General features: G+C 45.2%; 1 protein-coding gene and 2 pseudogenes across 7 annotated transcripts in view; 1 reads left to right on the top strand and 2 right to left on the bottom strand.

The window, feature by feature from the left end:
* The window catches only part of PIK3CB (phosphatidylinositol-4,5-bisphosphate 3-kinase catalytic subunit beta), a 254,144-nt gene that overhangs the window by 156,630 nt on the left and 71,350 nt on the right, over positions 1-26,164 (bottom strand). The window lies entirely within an intron of this gene.
* Positions 1,294-15,611, bottom strand: LOC120360836 (mitochondrial import inner membrane translocase subunit TIM14 pseudogene; annotated as a pseudogene).
* Positions 16,241-17,337, top strand: LOC141585549 (elongation factor 1-alpha 1 pseudogene; annotated as a pseudogene).

The raw sequence follows: 26,164 nt of genomic DNA, 5'->3' as shown, positions 1-26,164 counted from the left end.
TGAGACGGAGTTTCGCTCTTGTTACCCAGGCTGGAGTGCAATGGCGCGATCTCGGCTCACTGCAACCTCCGCCTCCTGGGTTCAGGCAATTCTCCTGCCTCAGCCTCCTGAGTAGCTGGGATTATAGGCACGCGCCACCATGCCCAGCTAATTTTTTGTATTTTTAGTAGAGACGGGGTTTCACCATGTTGACCAGGTTGGTCTCGATCTCTTGACCTTGTGATCCACCCGCCTCGGCCTCCCAAAGTGCTGGGATTACAGGCTTGAGCCACCGCGCCCGGCCCCATCTTCCCATTTTTTTTTTTTTTGAGACGGAGTTTCACTCTTGTTGCCCAGGCTGGAGTGCAATGGCGCGATCTCGGCTCACCGCAACCTCCGCCTCCTGGGCTCAGGCAATTCTCCTGCCTCAACCTCCTAAGTAGCTGGGATTACAGGCACGCGCCACCACGCCCAGCTAGTTTTTTGTATTTTTAGTAGAGACGGGGTTTCACCATGTTGACCAGGATGGTCTCGATCTCTCGACCTCGTGATCCACCCGCCTTGGCCTCCCAAAGTGCTGGGATTACAGGCTTGAGCCACCACGCCCGGCCCATCTTCCCATTTTTAAAGGATTCTTCCCCTTATAAAAAGAATCAAAACTTCCTTAATGAGATCAGCAAAGCAACAGTTTCTACACAGGTTAAGAAAGCTATGCTGGCCAGGCGCAGTGGCTCAAGCCTGTAATCCCAGCACTCTGGGACGCCGAGGCGGGTAGATCACGAGGTCAAGATATCGAGACCATCCTGGTCAACATGGTGAAACCCTGTCTCTACTAAAAATACTAAAAATTAGCTGGGCATGGTGGCGTGTGCCTGTAATCCCAACTACTCAGGAGGCTGAGGCAGGAGAATTGCCTGAACCCAGGAGGCGGAGGTTGCGGTGAGCCGAGATCGCGCCATTGGACTCCAGCCTTGGCAACAAGAGCGAAACTCCGTCTCAAAAAAAAAAAAAAAGAAAGCTATGCTGGCCGGGCGCAGTGGCTCAAGTCTGTAATCCTAGCACTTTGGGAGGCCGAGGCGGGTGGATCACAAGGTCAAGAGATAAGACCATCCTGGTCAACATGGTGAAACCCCATCTCTACTAAAAATACAAAAAATTAGCTGGGCATGGTGGCACATGCCTGTAATCCCGGCTACGCAGGAGGTTGAGGCAGGAGAATTGCCTGAACCCAGGAGGCGGAGGTTGTGGTGAGCCGAGATCGTGCCATTGCACTCCAGCCTGGGTAACAAGAGCGAAACTCCATCTCAAAAAAAAAAAAAAAAAAAAAAAAGAAAGAAAGTAAGTTATGCTGGCCGGGCGTGGTCACTCACGCCTGTAATCCAAGCACTTTGGAGGCCAAGGCGGGTGGATCACCTGAGGTAGCAAGTTCAAGACCAGCCTGACCAACATGGTGAAACCCCATCTTAAAAAAAAAAAAAAAAAAGAAAAGAAAAAAGAAAGCTATGCTTGGCCAGGCGCGGTGGCTCACGCCTGTAATTCCAGCACTTTGGGAGGCCGAGGCAGGTGGATTACGAGGTCAAGAGACCGAGACCATTCTGGTCAACATGGTGAAACCCCGTCTCTACTAAAAATACAAAAATTAGCTGGGCATTGTGGTGCACGCCTGTAGTCCCAGCTACTCAGGAGGCTGAGGCAGGAGAATTGCTTGAACCCAGGAGGTGGAGGTTGCGGTGAGCCGAGATCACCCCATTGCACTCCAGCCTGGGTAACAAGAGCGAAACTCCGTCTCCAAAAAAAAAAAAAAAAAAAAAGCTATGCTTATATAATTATACACATAACAGTGGTTTATTTATTAAATCTTCAGTGATTTTTCAGACTCTAAGAGAAATCGGCCAGGTGAGGCAGCTTACACTTGTAATCCCAGCACTTTGGGAGGTCAAGACGGGCAGATCACTTGAGGTCAGAAGTTTGAGACCAGCCTGGCCAACATGGCAAAACCCTGTCTCAACTAAAAACACAAAATTAGCCGGGTGCGGTGATGCACACCTGTAGTCCCAGATACTCTGCAGGCTGAGGGAGGATAATTGCTTGAACCCAGGAGGCAAAAGCTGCGGTGAGCTGAGATCACACCACCACTCCAGCCTGGGCAACAGAGCGAGACTCTATCTCAAAAAAAATTAAAAAGAGATCACTGTTATATTATTCACCCACATGATAACTAAACATGCTCAGCAGAACAGGGAGTTCCAAGAGTGACATGGTTGTATGGACGACACTAGAATTAAAGAGAGGAAGCTCTGAACCTCAAAGAAATTGAGGCCTGCTTATTTAGGATTGCTCTGGAAAAGCTAGACTTGAAAGGAGACCAACAGGAGGTAAACAGCTAGAATGGCCAGCAGTAAAATAAGCTTGTATTAGGAGAACAGTGAGGAAATAGAGATTTCTTGGATGGGAATCACCCTGGGAAATAAGTCAACTTGCCAATGGTGATACTGTGTACAGATGGAGGTTGAAGAATACCACCCTTAAAATACAAGAAACTGGAATACTGCAGAGAATTCTAGGCGGGGAACAAGAGGCTTACTCTTCATAATAAACTTGTAGTTTTAAACTTTACACTATGCGCAAGCATTCCATAGCTCCTATAGCTTTTTGCAGTAGTGCCCTCAAATACATAAATTATATGCATACAAATAGATGTGTTAACAACTATTATAAATATGAGCCACTTATTACAGAAAGTATGTCAATTTGCCTTCACTGTTTCTGGTCACAGTCTGTATCTTGGATAATACAGAATCTGAACCAAATGTTTCAAAGTATCTAAACCTTATTCATCAAGACTGGGTACAGTGACTCATGCCTATAACCCCAGCACTTTAGGAGGCCCAGGAGGGAGGACTGCTTGAGCTCAGGAGTTCAAGACCAGCTTGGGCAACATGGTGAAACCTCTTCTCTACAAAATACAGAAAAATCAGTCAGGTGTGGTGGCAAGTGCCTATAATCCCAGCTACTCAGGAGGCTGAGGCACTAGAATCACTTGAACATGAGAGGTGGAGGTTGCAGTGAGCTGAGATAGCGCCACTGCACTCCAGCATGGGCAACAGAGTGATTGTCTCAAAAAAATAAAATAAAATAAGGCCAGGTACAGTGGCTCATACTGGATTCCCAGAACTTTGGGAGGCCAAGGCGAGTGGATCACGAGGTCAGGAGGTTAAGACCAGCCTGGCCAACATGGTAAAACCCATCTCTACTAAAGATATAAAAAAAAAAAAAAAAAATTTAGCCAGGTGTGCTGGTGTGTGCCTGTAATCCCAACTACTTGGGAGACTGAGGCAGGAGAATCGCTTGAACCCAGCAGACAGAAGTTGCAGTGAGTGGAGATTGCAGTGAGCCTAGGTCACGCCACTGCACTCTAGCCTGGGCAACAGAGCAAGACTTTGTCTCATAAATAAATTTTAAAAAATAAAATAAGATGAACCTTATTTATCTATTACAGCACTGCTTGTAATGACAATAGACTAAACTTTCTTAAAGTTTGTCAATACAGGACTGGGTAGATGCACTATGGCACATCCACATAATAGAACGTTGTGCAGCTATAAAAAGAAAGGTCCAGAGGCTGGGCGCGGTGGCTCAAGCCTGTAATCCCAGCACTTTGGGAAGCCGAGGCGGGTGGATCACAAGGTCAAGAGATCGAGACCATCCTGGTCAATATGGTGAAACCCCGTCTCTACTAAAAATACAAAAAAGTAGCTGGGCATGGTGGCACATGCCTGTAATCCGAGCTACTCAGGAGGCTGAGGCAGGAGAATTGCCTGAACCCAGGAGGCAGAGGTTGCGGTGAGCCAAGATCACGCCACTGCACTCCAGCCTGGGTAACAAGAGCGAAACTCCGTCTCAAAAAAAAAAAAAAAAGAAAAGAAAGGTCCAGGCATGTGGGCACAGTGGCTCACACCTGAAATCTTAGCATTTTGGAAGGCCAAAGTGGGAAGATCACTTGAGTCCAGGAACTGAAGACCAACCTGGGCAGCATGCCTTGCCTCCACCAAAAATTTTTAAAATTAGCCAGGCATGGTGGTGGCACCTGTAGTCCCAGTTACTTGGGAGGCTGAGGTGGAAGGACTGCCTTTGAGCCCAGGAGGTTGACGCTGCAGTGAGCTATGATCATGTCACTACACTCCAGCCTGGGGAAGAGAGCAAGACTCTTGTCTCAAAAAAAGTCTGGCTTCCAAGATGCCTTCTCTTACTAGTCTAGCTCACACTGACCTTGATCTTCTCATAAATTCGAGGGGTTTTTTTGAACACAATTAAGCACTACACCATGTTGCCTTAAGCAATGATTATTTTTACTATATATCTCATGTTCCCTCAATCAGATTGAGGGCTAGCAAAAGATAGATTTATTTTCTCCCTAAGACATACGGTATTTGAATTCCAAAATTAACACAGCTTCTTATCCACTGCTCAAGAAGTTCCAAAATTTCATTTCACCATTTTTTTTTCTAGCTATAAAACTTATGACAGAATCCCATGTCTCATTCAATAAATTAAGGGGGGGGAAACTATATTACTTATTGACAACAGTCAAAATCTCAGTTAAAAGAAGTTCAAAAAACAACCTGTGATATAATATGTAAACCTAGCCGGGTGCGGTGGCTCAAGCCTGTAATCCCAGCACTTTGGGAGGCTGAGGTGGGTGGATCACGAGGTCAAGAGATCGAGACCATCCTGGTCAACATAGTGAAACCCCGTCTCTACTAAAAATACAAAAAATTAGCTGGGCATGGTGGCGCATGCCTGTAATCCCAGCTACTCAGGAAGCTGAGGCAGGAGAATTGCCTGAACCCAGGAGGCGGAGGTTGCGGTGAGCCGAGATCGTGCCATTGCACTCCAGCCTGGGTAACAAGAGCAAAACTCCGTCTCAAAAAAAAAAAAAAGAAACACTGTCTCTACTAAAAACTACAAAAACTACCTGGGTGTGCTGGCATGTGCCCCTAATCCCAGCTACTCGGGAGGCTGAGGCAGGAGAATCGCTTGAAGTTGGGAAGTGGAGGTTGCAGTGAGCCAAGAATATACCACTGCACTACTCCAGCCTGAGTGACAGAGTGAGAATCTGTCAAAAAAAAAAAAACAAACAAACAAAAAAACAAGCAATGTCTAAGAAACTGTCATGGCACCAATAAGAAAACATGACAACTAAAAAACATTATTATGAGAAAAAATATATAATTGGTCAAGTCAAGATGGGGCTGGGCATCAGGGTACATGCCTGCAGTCCCAACTACTCAGGAGGCTGAGGTGGGAGGGTAACTTGAGCCCAGGAGTTCAAGTCCAGCCTGGGTAACATAGCAAGACCCTGTCTCTATTGAAAATAGTAGTCGGGCCGGGCGCAGTGGCTCACGTCTATAATCCCAGCACTTTGGGAGGCCGAGGCAGGTGGATCACGAGGTCAAGAGATCGAGACCATCTTGGTCAGCAAAGTGAAACCCTGTCTCTACTAAAAATACAAAAATTAGCCGGGCATGGTGGTGTACACCTGTAGTCCCAGCTACTCGGGAGGCTGAGGCAGGAGAATTGCTTGAACCCAGGAGGCGGAGGTTGCGGTGAGCCGAGATTGTGCCATTGCACTCCAGCCTGGGTAACAACAACGAAACTCCGTCTCAAAAAAAAAAAAAAAAAAAAAGATTTTAGGCCGGGCGCGGTGGCTCAAGCCTGTAATCCCAGTACTTTGGGAGGCCGAGGCGGGTAGATCACGAGGTCAAGAGATTGATACCATCCCGGTCAACATGGTGAAACCTCGTCTCTACCAAAAATACAAAAAATTAGCTGGGCATGGTGGCGCGTGCCTATAATCCCAGCTACTCAGGAGGCTGAGGCAGGAGAATTGCCTGAACTCAGGAGGCGGAGGTTGCGGTGAGCCGAGATTGTGCCACTGCACTCCAGCCTGGGTAAGAAGAGCGAAACTCCGTCTCAAAAAAAAAAAAAAAAAAAAAAGATACTAGTAGTCAAGACCGGGCGCCGTGGCTCAAGCCTGTAATCCCAGCACTTTGGGAGGCCGAGGCGGGTGGATCACAAGGTCAAGAAATCGATACCATCCCGGTCAACATGGTGAAACCCCGTCTCTACCAAAAATACAAAAAATTAGCTGGGCACAGTGGCGCGTGCCTATAATCCCAGCTACTCAGGAGGCTGAGGCAGGAGAATTGCCTGAACCCAGGAGGCGGAGGTTGCGGTGAGCCGAGATTGCGCCAATGCACTCCAGTCTGGGTAACAAGAGCGAAACTCCGTCTCAAAAAAAAAAAAAAGAAAACAGTAGTCAAGATGGAAAATCATATTTAGTGATTTAGTTTGACCAGAGAATTATGTAGGTCCTGACTTCATGACTCCCTGTTATTCACAGTCTCCAGCCTGCATACAGCCATGCAGCCATCTCCATCCTGGAATTCTCTAGCTCAAAACCTAATATGCTCCTAAGTGTCTCAAATCGAACTCCTCTGCCTGGCAGTCAGGCAGAAAAAAGGAATAGTGTCATCAAGTTCTCGCTCCAGCTCATTTATTCACTTTGTAACCTTGGGAAAGTTCCCTTAACTTCCTTTTTCTTATTTGTAAAATAAGATGGTTTAACTATATGCTCTTTAATGTCCATTTTTGCTATAAATTCCAGTTGGTCAAGCAACTGTATAGCTCACAGTGGCTCAGCTTTTCTACTAGTCAAACAACTCTCCAAGCTCCTTCCCACAGCCTACAAGGTGCTATATGGACTCTACCTCCCTTTGGCTCATCTTACTCCCTTATCCTACACATCTATCTCATTCTCCCTTCTCAGGCTAGAATATCCTCCTGTTAGTTCCTCCAAAATGCCAGGCTCCCTCCTGCTAAAGAGCCTTCCCATACACTGCACCCCTACATCCCAGCAGCCTTTCACCTTCAGCCATGTTGGACCCAATGCTTCCTTTTTAAAAATAATAAATATTTCATAACATCCTCTTTACCATTTGAAACAAAATGTATACATAATATAAACCAAACATAATTTTAGTTACATAAATGTATATGTTTATATAGAGTCTTAACTGTGACATAAAGAAGAAATAAAAGAAATATTACTTAGTACAAAATTATATATATGCTAATGGTAAATGCTCTTGTATGACTACATTAGAAGTCATAAGAAGGGCTGGGCGCGGTGGCTCAAGCCTGTAATCCCAGCACTTTGGGAGGCCGAGGCGGGTGGATCACGAGGTCAAGAGATCGAGACCATCTTGGTCAACATGGTGAAACCCCGTCTCTACTAAAAATACAAAAAAAATACCTGGGCATGGTGGTGTGTGCCTGTAATCCCAGCTACTTAGGAGGCTGAGGCAGGAGAATTGCCTGAACCCAGGAGGCGGAGGTTGCAGTGAGCCGAGATCGCGCCATTGCACTCCAGCCTGGGTAACAAGAGCGAAACTCCGTCTCAAAAAAAAAAAAAAAGAAGTCATAAGAAGGTAGTCAAAGCTTGAACCTAAACTTAAAAATACTGAATATGACAGTTAGAAAGACAGACTGAGGCCAGGCACAATTGCTCATGCCTGTAGTCCCAGCACTTTGGGAGGATGAAGCGGGTGGATCACCTGAGGTCAGGAGATCGAGACCAGTCTGACCAACATGAAGAAACCCCATCTCTACTAAAAATACAGAATTAGCCGGGTGTAGTGGCACATGCCTGTAATCCCACCTACTTGGGAGACTGAGGCAGGAGAATCGCTTCAACCCAGGAGGCAGAGGTTGCAGTGAGCCAAGATTGCACCATTACACTCCAGCCTGGGTGAAGGAGAGTCTAATTTTTTTAAAAAAGGCAGATTGATGGGCACATATTGTCTTGATGATTAAATATCCCTACCAACATATGCCAATGGTAACTATGAATTTTAAAAAGATAACTCTTGGTAAAGCTCTGAACAAACCAAAACATAATATCCACCAAAGAAGGTGCATTCTGGGAAAACTGAGTAATAAAGCCATGCCATTTTTTGCTGGGTGTGGTGGCTCACACCTGTAATCCCTAGCACTTTGGGAGGCTGACACAGGTGGATCACAAGGTCAGGAGTTCAAGACCAGCCTGGCCAAGACGGTGAAACCCCATCTCTACTAAAAATACAAAATTTGGCCAGGCATGGTGGCATGCGCCTGTAGTCCCCGCTACTCGGGAGGCTGAGGTAGAGAACTGCTTGAACCCAGGAGGTGGAGGCTGCATCAAGTGGAGGTTGCATCGAGCAGAGGTCACACCACTGCACTCCAGCCTGGGCAACAGAGCAAGTCTCCATCTCAAAAAAAAAAAAAAAAGGAAAAAAATTAAAACCATGACACTTTTGTTTATGTGTAAAATGAAGTTAGCACTTAGGCCAATGGTTTGAACCTGGGCTATATATTAGAATAAGAAGGATTTTTTTTTTTTTTTTTTTTTTTTTTTTTTGAGATGGAGTCTCACTCTGTCACCCAGGCTGGAGTGCAGTGGTGTAATCTCAGCTCACTGCAACCTCTGCCACCTGGGTTGAAGCAATTCCCCTCCCTCAGCCTCCTCAATGGCTGGGATTACAGGTGCCTGCCACTGTGCCCAACTAATTTTTGTAGTTTTTAGTAGAGATGGGGTTTCACCATCTTGGCCAGGCTGGTCTTGAACTCCTGATCTCATGATCCACCCGCCTCAGCCTCCCAAAGTGTTGGGATTACAGGCATGAGCCATGAAGCCTTGCCAAGAAGAAAATTTCACTGATGCCAGGGTATCAACTCAAAGATTTTTATGTAATTCATATAAGGTACAGCCTCATCATCTTTAGAAAACTTCCCAAGTAGGCCAGGCATGGTGGCTCACACTTGTAATCCTGACACTTTGGGAAGCCAAGGCGGGCAGATCACCTGAGACCAGGAGTTTGAGACTAGTCTGGGCAACATGGCAAAACCTCATTTTCACTAAAAATACAAAAATTAGCTAGGCATGATCACAAGTGTCTACAGTCCCTAATTACTTGGGTGGCTGAGGCAGGAGAATCACCTGAACCCGAGGCAGAGGCTGCAGTAAGCTGAGATTGTGCCACTGCACTTCAGCCTGAGCAATAGAGCAAGACTCTGTCTCAATAAATATATAAATAAAACCTTCTCAAGTGATTTTCATGTGCAGCCAGAGTTGAGATCCACAGTTACAGACTAAAACAAATAGGTTTTCACCTATGTGAAGTGAAAACTGATTATCTTACAGGACACAAAACAAATCTTTGCTTTACAAGACTGTTGTGTACTTTATATTACTAAGGCTAACATGACTGGCCTTTTCACACTAAATACTAATACATCCCCCAATAATTGCACAAGCTAAAATCATCCCCTGCATCATTTCTGAAACAGTCCCTAAACATCAGTCCCAACCCCAGATGAGAACCACTGACCTAAATAATTCACCCTTTCACATCTCAATTCAAACATCACTTCCACTAAAAAACCTACCCTAAACCTCCAGACCACAACAGGATTTCCTGTTACAGTATTATTACATTATTCATTAACAGGAATAAATGTAATAATAATGATAGTATTCCCCACATAATATAACCACACCTTTGTGGGGTTTTTTGGTGTTTTTTGTTTGTTTGTTTTTTTTTTTTGACACGGAGTTTTGCTCTTGTTGGCTCAGGCTGGGGCTGGAGTGAAATGGTGTAATCTCAGCTCACAGCAACCTCTGCCTCCTGGGTTCAAGCAATTCTCCTGCCTCAGCCTCCCAAGTAGCTTGGATTATAGGCACCTGCCACCACACCTGGTTTTTTTTTTTTTTTTTTTGAGATAAAGTTTTTCTCTTGTTGTCTAGGCCGGAGTACAATGGCACGATCTTAGCTCATTGCAACCTCCTCCTCCCAGGTTCAAACAATTCTCCTGCCTCAGCCTCCCCAGTAGCTGGGATTACAGGTGCGTGCCACCATGCCCAGCTAATTTTTGTATTTTTAGCCAAGATGGGGTTTTACCAAGTTGGCCAGGCTAGTCTTGAGCTCCTGACCTCAGGTGATCTGCCCACCTCGGCCTCCCAAACTGCTGGAATTATAGGGGTGAGCCACCACGCTCGGCTGCTCTTTGTGGGTTTTTTTTTTGTTTTTTTTTTTTTTGAGACGGAGTTTTTGCTCTTGTTACCCAGGCTGGAGTGCAATGGTGCGATCTCGGCTCACCGCAACCTCTGCCTCCTGGGTTCAGGCAATTCTCCTGCCTCAGCCTCCTGAGTAGCTGGGATTACAGGCACGTGCCACCACGCCCAGCTAATTTTTTTGTATTTTTAGTAGAGATGGGGTTTCACCATGTTGACCAGGATGGTCTCGATCTCTTGACCTTGTGATCCACCCGCCTCGGCCTCCCAAAGTGCTGGGATTACAGGCTTGAGCCACCGAGCCCGGCCTCTTTGTGGTTTTTTAAACTAAATCATTTATGTAGTAAAATGATTCCATATCAATACATAAATGTTTTCTTCATTCTATTTGTTTATTTATTTATTATTTTTTTGAGACGGAGTCTTGCTCTGTTGCCCAGACTGGAGTGCAGTGGCACAATTTCAGTTCACTGCACCCCCCCACCTCCTGGGCTCAAGCAATTCTCCTGCCTCAGCCTCCTGAGTAGTTGGGATTACAGGTGTGCACCACCATACCTGGCCAATTTTTGTACTTGTTAGTAGAGACAGGGTTTCACCATGTTGGCCAGGGTGGTCTCAAACTACTGACCTCAGATGATCCACCTGGTTTGGTCTCCCAGAGTGCTGGGATTACAGTTCTGAGCCACTGTGCCCAGCTCATTTTATTCATTCTGTTTAATGGCTACAGGGCATCCAGTCATAGAATGTCCTTTTTTTTTTTTTTTTGAGATTTAGCTTCTGCTAAATCATTTTTTAAAACTGTAGCTCTGAAGCATTTTATTATAAAAAGTTAATATTCATATACAAAAACTAATATGAACTTAAAATTCGGCCGGGCGCGGTGGCTCAAGCCTGTAATCCCAGCACTTTGGGAGGCCAAGGCGGGTGGATCACGAGGTCAAGATATCGAGACCATCCTGGTCAACAAGGTGAAACCCCGTCTCTACTAAAAAAATCCAAAAAAATTAGCTGGGCATGGTGGCACGTGCCTATAATCCCAGCTACTCAGGAGGCCGAGGCAGGAGAATTGCCTGAACCCAGGAGGCGGAGGTTGCGGTGAGCCGAGATCGCGCCATTGCACTCCAGCCTGGGTAGCAAGAGCGAAACTCCATCTCAAAATAAATAAATAAATAAAATAAAATAAAATTCATGATACATTTACTTCATTTTTTAGCTTGACCTTCTAGTAGATCTGTAGCTTCATTGATTTTGGTTGCTATATAAGGAGATCCTGCTTTGTCAGGATGATTTAAAAGCATAATTCGTCGATGAGCATCTCTTATTTTCCCTTTATTGGCAGTAGGGCTTACACCTAGTATTAATGCTGCTTCCCGTTTTGTCATTCTGGGTTCAAACCCACCTCTGTAATAGCCACCATTGAAGGCTGGTTTTGGTAGACTTTGAAAAAGTTGTTTTACTTGAGGCTCCATATGCTTCATGGCTTGCAAAACATAACGTCCTGCAAATCCTGCAGCTGTAATGGTCAGTCCAACTGCTACCACTGTACTGGCCATGGCTGCTGCAGCTGGGTTCCCTTGCTTCCACCGGGAGCCGGGCTCATTCCAGTGCAGAGATCACAGCCGACACCCACACCTCTGGACCAGAGAGCGAAGCACCCGCGACTGACCACACGCACTAACCGCAGAGCACGGGCACCCTATGCCTGTCCTATTTTTTTTTAAAGTCATTCCCCTAGTGAAAAATATTTAAGTTACTGAAAGAATTTTGCCGGGCCGGGCGCAGTGGCTCAAGCCTGTAATCCCAGCACTTTGGGAGGCCGAGGCGGGTGGATCACGAGGCCGACAGATCGAGACCATCCTGGTTAACATGGTGAAACCCCATCTCCACTGAAAATACAAAAAATTAGCTGGGCATGGTAGCACGTGCCTGTAATCCCAGCTACTCAGGAGGCTGAGGCAGGAGAATTGCCTGAACCCAGGAGGCGGAGGTTGCGGTGAGCCAAGATCGCGCCATTGTACTCCAGCCTGGGTAACAAGAGCAAAAACTCCGTCTCAAAAAAAAAAAAAAAAAAAGATTTTTGCCATTATAAACAATAATACAACAAATAGCCTTCGCTATACATCATTTTCCACACATGTGAGTATACATATAGGATAATGCTTACAAAAGACTTAATGGACAGGGCTGAGCAGAGTAGCTCATGACCATAATCCCAGCACTTTGGGAGGACAAAGCAGGTGGCTAACCTGAGGTCAGGCATTAGAGACCAGACTGACCAAAATAGTGAAACCCCATCTCTACTAAAAATACAAAAATTAGCCGGGTGTGGAGGCGTGCACCTGTAATCCCAGCTACTCAGGAAGCTGAGGAGAAATGCTTGAACCCAGGAGACGGAGGTTGCAGTGAGCGAGGATCTCGTGCCACTGCACTCTAGCCTGGGCAACAGAGTAAGACTCTGTCTCAAAAAAAATTAAAAAGGCGCGGTGGCTCAAGCCTGTAATACCAGCACTTTGGGAGGCCAAGGTGGGTGGATCACAAGGTCAAGAGATCGAGATCATCCTGGTCAACACGGTGAAACCCCATCTCTACTAAAAATACAAAAAATTGGCTGGGCATGGTGGTGTGTGCCTGTAATCCCAGCTACTCAGGAGGCTGAGGCAGGAGAATTGCCTGAACCCAGGAGGTGGAGGTTGCGGTGAGCCGAGATCGCGCCATTGCACTCCAGCCTGGGTAACAAGAGCGAAACTCCGTCTCAAAAATAATAATAATAATAATAAAATAAAAAAGAATTAATGGTCAGGCATAGTGCTGCATGCCTAGAGTCCTATCTACTGAGGAGGCTGTGATGGGAGGATCGCTTGAGCCCAGGACTTCCAGGTTATAGTGAGCTATGATCATGCCACTGCACTCCAGCCTGGATTACACAAGACCCGGTCCCTACTAAAAAACAACACCACCTCTACAGAATTAAAGAAACCACTGAGTCAAAGACAATGAATTCTTAATAAATTATACGTGAAATGATGTTTGGTATTTGGAAAAAATCACAGACAACTATAAAGGAATATATAATATATGGCTAGCTTAGGCTTTGAAAATGATGAAGATTGTGGCCAGGTAATGTGGCTCACGCCTATAATCCTAGCACTTTGGGAGGCTGAGGTGGGTGGATCACCTGAGGTCAGAAGTTCAAGACCAGCTTGGCCATCATGGTGAAACCTCAACTTAAAAAAAAAAAATGAAAATGATGAAGATAGGCAATTAAAAGGTAGAAAAGCATGAGTACTGGACCATTATGTACAAATTATGGAGATATTAAACAATACATAAAAGCAGAATGAAGATCTAAAGCCCAGAAGCTCCTCAGATAGAAAAACATCATAATAGCCTGGGTGCAGTGGCGTGTGCCTGTAAAATTATTCAAGACGGTAAAACCTCATCTTTACTAAAAATACAAAAATTAGCCGGGCGTGGTGGTGCGAGCCTGTAATCCCAGCTACTTGGGAGGCTGAGGCAGGAGAATCACTTGAACCCAGGAGGCGGAGGTTGCAGTGAGCTGACATCACGCCACTGCACTCCAGCCTAGGTCAAAGAGCGAGACTACGTCTCAAAAATAATAATAATTATTATTATTATACATATATCTGCAGAGACACGTTTTAGTTAACAAATTACATTTTTGTTCAGTTAACATAATGGCAGCAATTTGTAATGGTTTATAAAGCTAGAGGAAAACACTGATTTTAATAGCATCTAGATACAACATCACCCACAGTCCCAGCTACTCAGAAGGCTGAAGTTGGAGGATCATTTGAGCCCAGGAGTTCTAGGCTAGCCTGGGCAACACAGTAAGTCCCCATCCCTAAAAAAATAAAATAAAAATAAACACAAAACCTATACTAAATCAAGAATAAACAATTTCAAGTGATCATTCTTCAACTATTTAATGAAATATGTTGGCTTAAAATAGTTATTGTGTAACTATGTACAAGTAACTTGTCAGAAGTAGTAGTAGACTAGCTACAAAAAAAAGCATCTTATATTTCAAATGGCAGGTCATCAAGTTATTTAATTCCTATAAAAACTATCAATAGGCTAATTTATTAAACAGGAAAAAACTTCAAATTGGATTAAATTTATAATTCTGATAATCTGAAATACTGATTACTTAAATCACAAAAGCTCAATCATTTAAGCAAGTAAAGTACAAATGTATCAAAATGGAGTTTGACCTCTTGTTGACAGTTAACTCAAGTTCCTTCCAATGACTCAGCAGGTAAGGAATTCATGGAATTCAGGTCTTCAAGGTCTAGCAAGCATTGTAGTTAAACTACCCAGTTAACACCAAATCATCTGCTGGTTGATGATCTAACTCCCCCATCTTTTCTCAACTTCACAACTGCCATTACTTCTAAATGGCAGAAGGAGATAAATGTGAAATCAGTAAATATTATAAATTAGTTATTAGAAATGCAAGAAAAAACTGTGGTCAGGAATGTGGTTAAACTGTAGTTTAAAATAAAGCCTTTGGATTACCCATGGATTTATTTTAATCCATATAATCCTCCCCCTGCAGGCATGGATAATCAAGATCACATTTCCCTTGAGGACATATCAGCATTTGCCTGGTAGTCTCCCAAATGCCTTAAGCACCAGAAGACCACAAACTACAGGACCAGGGATGCTGTCCTTCTTGGGTTTGCACTACTGAGAATTCTGAGCTGCAGACCTACCTCTAGCAATACTATAGTAAAGGACATGCCTGTTGAGATTAACATTCTTGATTCTAGCAGTAAGCTACTCCCAGTTAAAGGGTCAACCTCAGGTGATCTGCTAAATATCTGAAGAGATATTATAAGAAAATAAGGAGATATGGCTAGATGCAGTGGCTCATGCCTGTAATCCCAGCACTTGGGATTGGAAGGCCAAGACAGGCAGGTCACCTGAGGTCGGGAGTTCAAGACCAGCCCGACCAACATGGAGAAACCCCTCTGTACTAAAAATATAAAATTAGCCTGGCATGGTGAGGCATGCCTGTAATCCCCGCTACCAGGGAGGCTGAGGCAGGAGAATCACTTGAACTCGGGAGGCAGAGGTTGAGGTGAGCCAAGATGGCACCACTGCACTCCAGCCTGGGGAACAAGAGCAAAACTCTGTTTAAAAAAAATAAAGAAAGAAAAAAAAATAGAGGCCAGGCAAGGTAGCTCACACCTGTACCTAGCACTTTGGAAGGCTGAGGCGGGCGGATCACGAAGTCAGGAAATTGAGACCATCCTAGCCAACAGGGTGAAACCCCGTCTCAACTAAAAATACAAAAATTAGCATGGTGGTGCACATCTGTAGTGCCAGCTACTCAGGAGGCCGAGGCAGGAGAATCGAGTGAACCTGGGAGGCGGAGGTTGCAATGAGCTGAGATCAGTCCACTGCACTCCAGCCTGGCGAAAGAGCGAGACGGAAGGAAGGAAGGAAGGAAGGAAGGAAGGAAGGAAGGAAAGACAGAAGGACGGAAGGAAGGACGGAAGGAAGGAGGGAGGGAGGGAGGGAAGGAAGGAAACGAGGGAGGGAGGAGGGGGGAAGGAGGGGGAAGGAAGGAGGGAGATAATTGATAGACTGATAGACAGACAGACAGATAGATAGATGGATGAAGATATATTCTGGAAAGAAAAGTGTCACAAAAAGAAAGACCCTAGGCTGGGTGCTAAGACTCTCACCTGTAATCCCAGCACTTTGGGAGACCAATGCAAGCACATCACTTGAGCTCAGGAGTTCGAGACCAGCCTGAGCAACATGATAAAAACCTGCCTCTACAAAATAGCAAAAAAAAAAAAAAAAAAAAAAAAAAAAAAATTACCGGGGCATAGGGGTGCACACTCGTACTACCAGCTACTCAGGAGGTTGCAAGGATCACTTGAGCCTGGGGAGGTCAAGGCTGTAGTGGGCCATGGCTGCACCACTGCACTCCAATTTGGGAGACAGAGCGAGACCCAGTCACCAATCTGGGTGACAGAGTGAGACCCTGTCAAAAAAAAGATTTGAGAAGGCAACTACTGAGACAGGAAAGCCTGGGTCTTAGATAAACTGAAAGCTGAGCATAAACATGGTATCACCATTGATATCCCTCTATGGAAATATGAGAACAGCAAGTATTACATGACTATCATCGATACTCCAGGAGACAAACACTTTATCAATAATATGATTAGAGGGACATCTCATGCTGACTGTGCTGTTCTGATTGTTACTGCTGATGCTGGAGAATTTGAAGCTGGTATCTTCAAAAATGGGCAGACCTGTGAGCATGCCCTTCTGGCTTACATGCTGAGTATGAAGCAACTAATTGTTGGTGTTTACAAAATGGATGCCACTGAGCCACCCTACAGCCAAAAGAGATAAGAGGAAATCATTAAGGAAGTCAGCACTTACATTAAGAAAATTGGCTATAAACCCGACACGATAGCATTTGTGCCCATTTCTGGTGGGAATGGTGACAACATGCTGAAGCCAAGTGTTAACATGCCTTGGTTCATGGGATAGAAAGTCACCTGTAAAGACGGCAATGCCAGGAGAAGCATGCTGCTTGAAGCTCTGGACTGCATCCTACCACCAACTCATCCAACTGACAAACCCTTCCATCTGCCTCTCCAGGATGTCTACAGAACTGGTGATATGGGTACTGTGCCTATAGGCCAAGTGGAAATTGGTGTTCTCATACCCAGGATGGTGGTCATCTTTGCTCCAGTCAATGTTAGAACTGAAGCAGTCTGCTGAAACGCACTATGAAGCTTTGGGTGAAGCACTTCCCGCAGATAATGCGGGCTTCAACGTCAAGAATGGGTCTGTCAAAGATGTTCATCATGGCAACGTCGCTGATGACAGCAAAAATGATCCGCCAATGAAAGCAATGCAGCTGGCTTCAACGCTCAGGTGATTACCCTGAACCATCCAGGACAAATAAGTGCTAGCTATGTCACCGTACTGGATTGTCACACAGCTCACATTACTTGCAAGTTTGCTAACCTGAAGGAAAGATTGATCACCATTCTGGTAAGAAGCTGGAATATGGCCCTAAATTCTTTTAGTCTGGTGATGCTGCTACAGATGATATGGTTCCTGGCAAGCCTGGATGTGTTGAGAGCTTCTAGGACTATCCTCCTCTGGGTCACTTTGCTGCTCATGATATGAAACAGACAGCTGCTGTGGATGCCATTAAAGCAGTGGACGCTGGGCGCGGTGGCTCAAGCCTGTAATCCCAGTACTTTGGGAGGCTGAGGCAGGTGGATCACGAGGTCAAGAGATCAAGACCATCCTGGTCAACATGGTGAAACCCCGTCTCTACTAAAAATACAAAAAATTAGCTGGGCATGGTGGTGCGTGCCTGTAATCCCAGCTACTCAGGAGGCTGAGGCAGGAGAACTGCCTGAATCCAGGAGGCGGAGGTTGCAGTGAGCCGAGATCGTGCCATTGCACTCCATCCAGCCTGGGTAACAAGAGCGACACTCCGTCTCAAAAAAAAATAAAAAATAAAAAAACAAATAAAGCAGTGGACAAGAAGGTTGCAGAAGCTGGCATGATCACCAAGTCTGCCCAGAAAGCTCAGAAGGCAAAATGAGTATTATCCCTAATACCTGCCACTCTAGTCTTAATCAGTGGTGGAAGAACAATCTCAGAACTGTTTGTTTCAATCGGCCATTTAGGTTTAATAATAAATGACTGGTTAATGATAATAATGCACTATAAAACTTTCAGAAGAAAAGGAGAATGTCAGGCCAGGCGCGGTGGCTCAAGCCTGTAATCCCAGCACTTTGGGAGGCCGAGGCGGGTGGATCACGAGGTCGAGAGATCGAGACCACCCTGGTCAACATGGTGAAACCCCGTCTCTACTAAAAATACAAAAAACTAGCTGGGCATGGTGGCGCATGCCTGTAATCCCAGCTACTTAGGAGGCTGAGGCAGGAGAATTGCCTGAGCCCAGGAGGCGGAGGTTGCAGTGAGCCGAGATCGTGCCATTGCACTCCAGCCTGGGTAACAAGAGCGAAACTCCGTCTCAAAAAAAAAAAAAAAAAAAGAAAAGGAGAATATCTTATGGACAATTTGGGGTTTATTTGGTTTTGGTTTTGTTTTGTTTGCATGTGGCAATTTTAAATTTTTAGCTTTTAAAATCTTTTTTTTTTTTTTTTTTTTTTTAAGACAAGGTTTCACCATGTTGGTCAGGCTGATCTTGAACTCCCGACCTCAGGTGATCCACCTGCCCTGGCCTCCAAAGTGCTTGGATTACAGGTGTGAGCCACCACAACCGGCCTAAAATCATTAGTTTTTAATGGAAACAACTTGACCAAAAATTGGTCACAGAATTTTGAGACCCATCAAAACAAAGTTCAATAAGGAAAATAAAAATGATATGGTAACTCTAAATCAAATAGTTGAGAGCATACATATACATATATTCTTTTTTTATATATTTTTTATTTTTTATTTCACATATATTCTTAGACCATATACACTCTCTCACACACATGCGCAACAGGCGGGTCCCAGATTCAAAAACTAAGTTGTCTAATTAAACTAAAAATTCCTGGCCAGGCTGGCTCATACCTGTAATCCCAGCACTTTGGGAGGCTGAGGCAGGAGGATCACCAGAGGTCAGGAGTGTGAGACCAGCCTGACCAACATGGTGAAACTCTGTCTCTACTAAAATACAAAAATTAACTGGGTGCGGTGGCAGGTGCCTATAATCCCAGCTACTTGGGAGGCTGAGGCAGGAGAATGGCTTGAACCCACAAGGCAGAGGTTGCAGTGAGCCAAGACTGAGCCATTGTACTCCTGCCTGGGCAACAAGAGCAAAAAAATCTGTCTCCAAAAAAAAAAAAAAGCTGATCTCTGTAAAAATATTACACAGGATTGCAATATGGATTTCAAACTACCACATCCTAAAACCAATCCCCTCTAGTCAAGATCGAAATTCAATTCAAAGCCTCGAAAGAGTAAAACAGGCCGGACGCGGTGGCTCAAGCCTGTAATCCCAGCACTTTGGGAGGCCGAGGCGGGTGGATCACGAGGTTGAGAGATGGAGACCATTCTGGTAAACATGGTGAAACCCCATCTCTACTAAAAAAAAAAAAAAAAATTAAAAAAATTAAAAAAAAAAAGAGTAAAACAAAGTGGTTTTGGTTAGTTCCTTATTTTCAAAAAGACTAATGATCCAATATACAGTGAACAAAATTCACACTCCTTTTTGTCATTAATCGCATAATGTCTAAATGCTTGGTCTTTTCAGGGGTAGAACAACTTAAGGAAGATTGAGAGAGTTAAGAACGCCTAATAGAGGCTGGGCACGATGGCTCAAGCCTGTAATCCCAGCACTTTGGGAGGCCGAGGTGGGTGGATCACGAGGTCAAGAGATCGAGACCATCCTGGTCAACACGGTGAAACCCCGTCTCTACTAAAAATACAAAACATTAGCTGGGCATGGTGGCGTGTGCCTGTAATCCCAGCTACTCAGGAGGCTGAGGCAGGAGAATTGCCTGAACCCAGGAGGTGGAGGTTGCGGTGAGCCGAGATCGTGCCATTGCACTCCAGCCTGGGTAACAAAAGTGAAATTCCATCTCAAAAAAAAAAAAAAAAAAGAATGCCTAATAGGAGGCTGGGTGCAGTGGCTCTTGCCTGTAATCAGAGCACTTTGGGAGGCCAAGGCAGAAGGATGGCTTGAGGACAAGAGCTTGATACCCTGCCTGGGCAACATAATGAGACCCTGTGTCTATAAAAAAAAAATTTTTCTTTTTTTTAAGTTAGCCAGGCATGATGGTCCATGCCTATAGGACTATTAATAACTACTTAGCACGTTGAGGCAGGAGGATCACTCGAGCCCAGCAGTTTGAGGTTGCAGTGAGCTATGATTGTGCCACTACACTCCAGCCTGGGTGACAGAGCCAGATCCGGTCTCTTAAAAAATAAAAACAAGGGCCGGGCGCGGTGGCTCACGCCTGTAATCCCAGCACTTTCGGAGGCCGAGGTGGGTGGATCACGAGGTCAAGAGATCAAGACCATCCTGGTCAACATGGTGAAACCCCGTCTCTACTAAATATACAAAAAAATTATAGCTGGGCATGGTGGTGCGTGCCTGTAATCCCAGCTACTCAGGAGGCTGAGGCAGGAGAATTGCCTGAACCCAGGAGGCAGAAGTTGTGGTGAGCCGAGATCGCGTCATTGCACTCCAGCCTGGGTAACAAGAGCGAAACTCCGTCTCAAAAAAATAAAAAATAAAAATAAAAACAAAAAAGGTGCCTGACAGAATAATAACCCTAGAGTCTCTGGTTACTCTCTAATTTGCCCAAATCTGGAACCAAAAAAAGGGGAAGTGTGTTCAGTATATAGTTTATACATTCAATCAGAAGATTTTACAGCTAATTTCATTCCTATATTTATTCATTCAACATTAATTAAATTTTCTAGGCAATCTTCTGGTTCCTGAGAATACTCCAGGGAAGACAAGGTCCCTGCCATCATAGAGTATATAATATGTTGGAGGAAAAAGACCATAAACAAATGAACAAGAAAATAAGCAACCTGGGAGAGGTGGAGTATGCCTAAAGCTACTGAGGAGGCTAATGCAGGAGGATCACTTGAGACCAGGAGTTCAAGGCTGTAGTGCACTATGATCTATCTCACCTGTGAATGACCACTGAACTCCAGCTTGGGCAACATAAGGACACCCACCTCTAAAAAAGGTGGTTTTTTTCTCCTGAAACAGAGTTTCACTCTTTTTGTCCAGGCTGGAGTGCAATGGTGTAACCTCGGCTCATTGCAACCTCTGCCTCCTGCGTTCAAGTGATTCTCCTGCCTCAGCCTCCTGAGCAGCTGGGATTACAGGCACATGCCACCACACCTTGCTAATTTTTTTTTTTTTTTGTATTTTTAGTAGAGATGGGGTTTCACCATGTTGGCCAGGCTGGTCTTAAACTCTTGACCTCAGGTGATCCACCCACCTCGGCCTCCCAAAGTGCTGGGATTACAGGCGTGAGTCACCTTGCCTGGCCAAATTTTTTTATTTTAATTTTACTGTAGCACTGAAACAGATTCTGACAGATTAAAGAAATTTTTTTTTTTTTTTTTTTTTGAGACGGAGTTTCGCTCTTATTACCCAGGCTGGAGTGCAATGGCGCGATCTCCGCTCACTGCAACCTCCCCCTCCTGGGTTCAGGCAATTCTCCTGTCTCAGCCTCCTGGATAAAAGAAAATTTAACAAAAAATAAAGGCTGAGGTGGGTGGATTGCTTGAGCCTAAGAGGTCAAGACCCCTGGGCAGGCCGGGCGTGGTGGCTCAAGCCTATAATCCCAGCACTTTGGGAGGCTGAAGCGGGTGGATCAGGAGGTCAAGAGACCATCCTGGTCAACACGGTGAAACCCCGCCTCTACTAAAAATACAAAACATTAGCTGGGCGTGGTGGCGCGTGCCTGTAATCCCAGCTACTCAGGAGGCTGAGGCAGGAGAATTGCCTGAACCCAGGAGGCGGAGGTTGCGGTGAGCGGAGATCGTGCCATTGCACTCCAGCCTGGGTAACAAGAGCAAAACTCCGTCTCAAAAATAAATAAATAAATAAATAAAATTAAAATAAATAAACAATAACTTGCTGATATGCAGATGAAGTTTGGATTTACTTCTTAGTGTAATGAGAATCCACTGGAACAGGAGAATAAGTAAAAATCATTCTGATTGCTGTGTGAAAAACAGAGTAAGAACAGAACAAGGAGACCAGTTAGGAAGGTACCAGCCAGGAAGAAGCAGGGTGGTGGTAATAAAAATAAAATGAAATAAACATATTTGGGATTTATTTCGGAGGTAAAATTCAGAGTTTGCTCAAGGACTGGCTGTGTGTAGTGTGAGGGAGGATGAGACAAACAGATGAATTAAACATAACCACTAGACTTTACACACAAGCAGGATCGCAGAGGGTGCTATTATAACATGAAAACTACTAGGGTTAGCTGGGTGTGGTGGTGTGCAACTGTAATCTTAACTACTCAAGAGACTAAGACAGGAGGATCTGCTTGAATCCAGAAGGCAGAGGTCACAGCAAGCTGAGATGACACCACTGTACTCCAGAGTAAGACTCTGTGTGGGGGTGGTGGTGGCAGGGGAAGAAAATTGCTGGCCAGGAACAGTGGCTCACGCCTGTAATCTCAACACTTTGGGAGGCCGAGGCAGGCAGATCACAAGGTCAGGAGTTCAAGACCAGCCTGACCAACATGATAAAATCCCGCATCTCAGGCCGGGCGCGGTTGCTCAAGCCTGTAATCCCAGCACTTTGGGAGGCCGAGGCGGGTGGATCATGAGGTCAAGAGATCGAGACTATCCTGGTCAACATGGTGAAACCCCGTCTCTACTAAAAATACAAAAAATTAGCTGGGCGTGGTGGCGCATGCCTGTAATCCCAGCTACTCAGGAGGCTGAGGCAGGAGAATTGCCTGAACCCAGGAGGCGGAGGTTGCGGTGAGCCGAGATTGCGCCATTGCACTCCAGCCTGGGTAACGAGAGCAAAACTCCGTCTCAAAAAAAAAAAAAAAAAAAAAAAAAAAAAATCCCGCATCTCTACTAAAAATACAAAAATTAGCTGGGCATGGTGGCGTGTGCCTGTAATCCCAGCCACTCAGGAGGCTGAGGCAGGAGAATCACTTGAACCATGGAGGTGGAAGCTGCAGTGAGCCATGATCATGCCACTGTACTCCAGCCTGTGCAACACAGTGAGACTCTGTCTCAAAAAAAAAAAAAAAAAAAAAAAAAAAAAGGCCAGGTGTGGCAGTTCACGCCTGTAATCCCAGCACTTTGGGAGGCCAAGGCAGGCAGATCACCAGGTTAAGAGATCGAGAACATCCTGGTCAAAATGGTGAAACCCCATCTCTACTAAAAATACAAAAAATTAGCTGGGCATGGTGGTGTGTGCCTGTACTCCCAGCTACTTGGGAGGCTGAGGCAGGAGAACTGCTTGAATCCAGAAGGTGGAGGCTGCAGTGAGCTGAGACTGCACCACTGCACTCCAGCCTGGCAACAGAGCAAGACTCCATCTCAAAAAACAAACAAACAAACAGCTAGGGAAAGAATAGGAACAGAAATTCAGAGCTCCATGTGAACCTGTTACACTGAAAGATGCCTTGGCCAGGAGCAGTGGCTCATGCCTGTAATCCCAGCACTTTGGGAGGCCGAGGTGGGCGGATCACCTGAGGTCGGGAGTTGAAGACCAGCCTGACCAACGTGGAGAAACCCTATGTCCACTAAAAATACAAACTTAGTTAGGCGTGGTGGTACATACCTGTAATCCCAACTACTTGGGAGGCTAATGCAGGAGAATCGCTTAAATGCAGGAGGTGCAGGTTGGTGAGCCGAGACTGCACCACTGTACTCCAGCCTGGGCAACAAGAGTAAAACTTCCTCTCAAAAAAAAAAAAAGAAAGAAAGAAAGAACCCTAAAAACAGATGAAATGAAGATATTATATAGGCAGACATAAGTCTGAAGTTCAGGACTGGAGATAAAAATCTGAGAGTCAACAGCAATTGATAACAATTTACTTATTTTTAGTTTCTCTACTAAAAACAATAAATAAATAAACCATAGGCCACCATGGGATCACTCAGAAAGAATACATACAGGTAGAGAAAGGAATAGGGACAGGCTGGAAGCCCTGGGGCATTAGAATGTTTTCAACTCAAGGAGAAGGAAAAGTCAGAGAGAGTAAAGAGGAGGAAAGCTGTACAACTCCAGTATCATAGAAGGTTCCTTTATATAATGTGATTCTCTAGTACACCACCACAACCACCCCCTGCCCACCACACAGTCATCCAAATTCTATAAATAAAACAACAGAGGCCCCTAAGACTGGGTGACATCCCCATAGCCCCAGCTGTTTTTAACCAACTAGAGGCCTAAAACCAAGAGGTGACTTACGACTCTCAGCCTTTTCACAGTGGCTAGCAGTAGTTCTGTTAAGAGTTTAACAGTCTAAGCTAGACAACCAGGAAAATGTCAAGGAAGAACATAACAGACTACAGTGTTCATTTTTCACTTTTTTCCATAGAGTTTGCTGACATTCACAAAGCAAGCTGAAGGAAAAGCCTTTATGGATGAGTCTCTAAGAACACCAAGAAAGATAGGCAAGAGATGCAAAACGACAGTAAATCAAAACCCAACTCGATTTTCAACACTTTTAAAAAACAGTCTGAAGGTGGTGGACTCGGGGTGTGAATCGTGGGTGTAAATTAAATTGTTGTTTCTTACGTCATTTTGGCTTTAAAAAATACAATTCAGGCTGGGCGCGGTGGCTCAAGCCTGTAATCCCAGCACTTTGGGAGGCCGAGGCGGGTGAGAGGCGGGTGAATCACGAGGTCAAAAGATCGAGACCATCCTGGACAACATGGTGAAACCCCGTCTCTACTAAAAATACAAAAAATCAGCTGGGCATGGTGGCACGTGCCTGTAATCCCAGCTACTCAGGAGGCTGAGGCGGGAGAACTGCCTGAACCCAGGAGGCGGAGGTTGCGGTGAGCCGAGATCGCACCATTGCACTCCAGCCTGGGTAACAAGGGCGAAACTCCGTCTCAAAAAAAAAAAAAAATACAATTCAAGTTTCAACCGGTCGCGGTGGCTCATGCCTGTAATCCTGGCACTTCGGGAGGCCTAGTCGGGTGGATCATTTGAGCCCAGGAGTCAAGAGCAGCCTGGCCAACATGGCGAAACCGTCTCTACAAAAGGTACAAAAATTAGCCGGGCATGGTAGCGCACGCCTGGAGTCCTGGCTACTCGGGAGGCTGAAGCAGGATGGCTTGAACCCAGGAGGCGGAGGTTGCAGTGAGACGAGATGGTGCCATTGTACTCCACCCTGGGAGACAGTGAGGCCCTGTCTTAAAAAACAAACAACAAAAAATTTAAAAATTTAAAAAGCAGCAGCAAAACTCTGTCTCAAAAAGATTTTTTTTTTTTTGAGACAGGTATCGCTGTGTTGCCCAGGCTGGATTCTCCTGTCTCAGCCTCCCGAGCAGCAGGGAATACAGGCGCCCGCCACCACACCGGGCTAATTTTGGTGTTTTGGGTAGAGATGGGGTTTCGCCATGTTGCTCAAGCTGGTGTCAAACTCCTGGGCTCAAGTGATACGTCGTCCTCCTCGGCTTCCCAAAGTGCTGGGATTACAGGCCTGAGCCAACGCGCCTGGCCAGAAAAAAAAGAGTTTACTTTCTTCCATACCTGCATTCTGAAAGTGGGTTAAGATCCTTATCTGACCACCCTTTCCTGTGCTACATTATTATGACTTAAATAGTTCCGCTTTTACCATAAAATCTTACAATGTAGCATAAAAATCCCCAAATGATTAATGAACTGCTGAGACCTCTGACTCGTCGGAGATAATTTTATTACGAATCATAGCTCTAAACATCCATTCAGTGCCTCAAAATAAGTACTCATTTAATTATCATGACTTCACCAGACAGTCACACTGCCCACAATGATGTTTACAAAAGCACTTGTCACTCCCTTTGGATGTAGCAATGCAGAAAAAAAAAAGTCTGTTTCCATACTCTACATGTGTTTATACTCTGTAACAAGTGACAGGGTTCAAGTGTCCCTTGAGATGAAACAGCAAAGCACTTCAAGTTTATGTCCCACCATCTTTCATCCTAAGCGAACCCCGAATTCGCTTGCTTTCATTTCAGCAGTAATTCCCACTCAGTACCTGAGAGACAGGCTTCCAATTCAGCTGCTGCAGGAAAAGAGACTCCAGGATTCTAGGAAGAGACTCTAAGACTCTATTTTGACCACTGCGAGGTAACAGGCTCACTATTAAGCAACTCCAGTATCGGTTATTGCACCACCAGAGCGGTTCGGAAATGGACGTGCCCCCAAACGCACGCCTGCAGCAGGTAACCCGCAATAGCTAACACGAGACGCTGCAGCAGGGATATCACCTACTTCGCACCTGTTCAGTTACGCCTCTCCTCTCAACAACCCTACGGTGTATGTATTATTACACCCAGTTAACACAACAGGATATTTTGGCCCAGGGCCCTAGGACTGGTCAGCAGCGGCGCTGG

The sequence above is a fragment of the Saimiri boliviensis genome, chromosome 9 (genome assembly GCF_048565385.1).
Source record: "Saimiri boliviensis isolate mSaiBol1 chromosome 9, mSaiBol1.pri, whole genome shotgun sequence".
In the NCBI taxonomy this organism is placed as follows: domain Eukaryota; kingdom Metazoa; phylum Chordata; class Mammalia; order Primates; family Cebidae; genus Saimiri; species Saimiri boliviensis.
The sequence above is the reverse complement of the archived record's forward strand: the minus strand, read 5'-3'. Positions and strand labels throughout refer to the sequence as shown.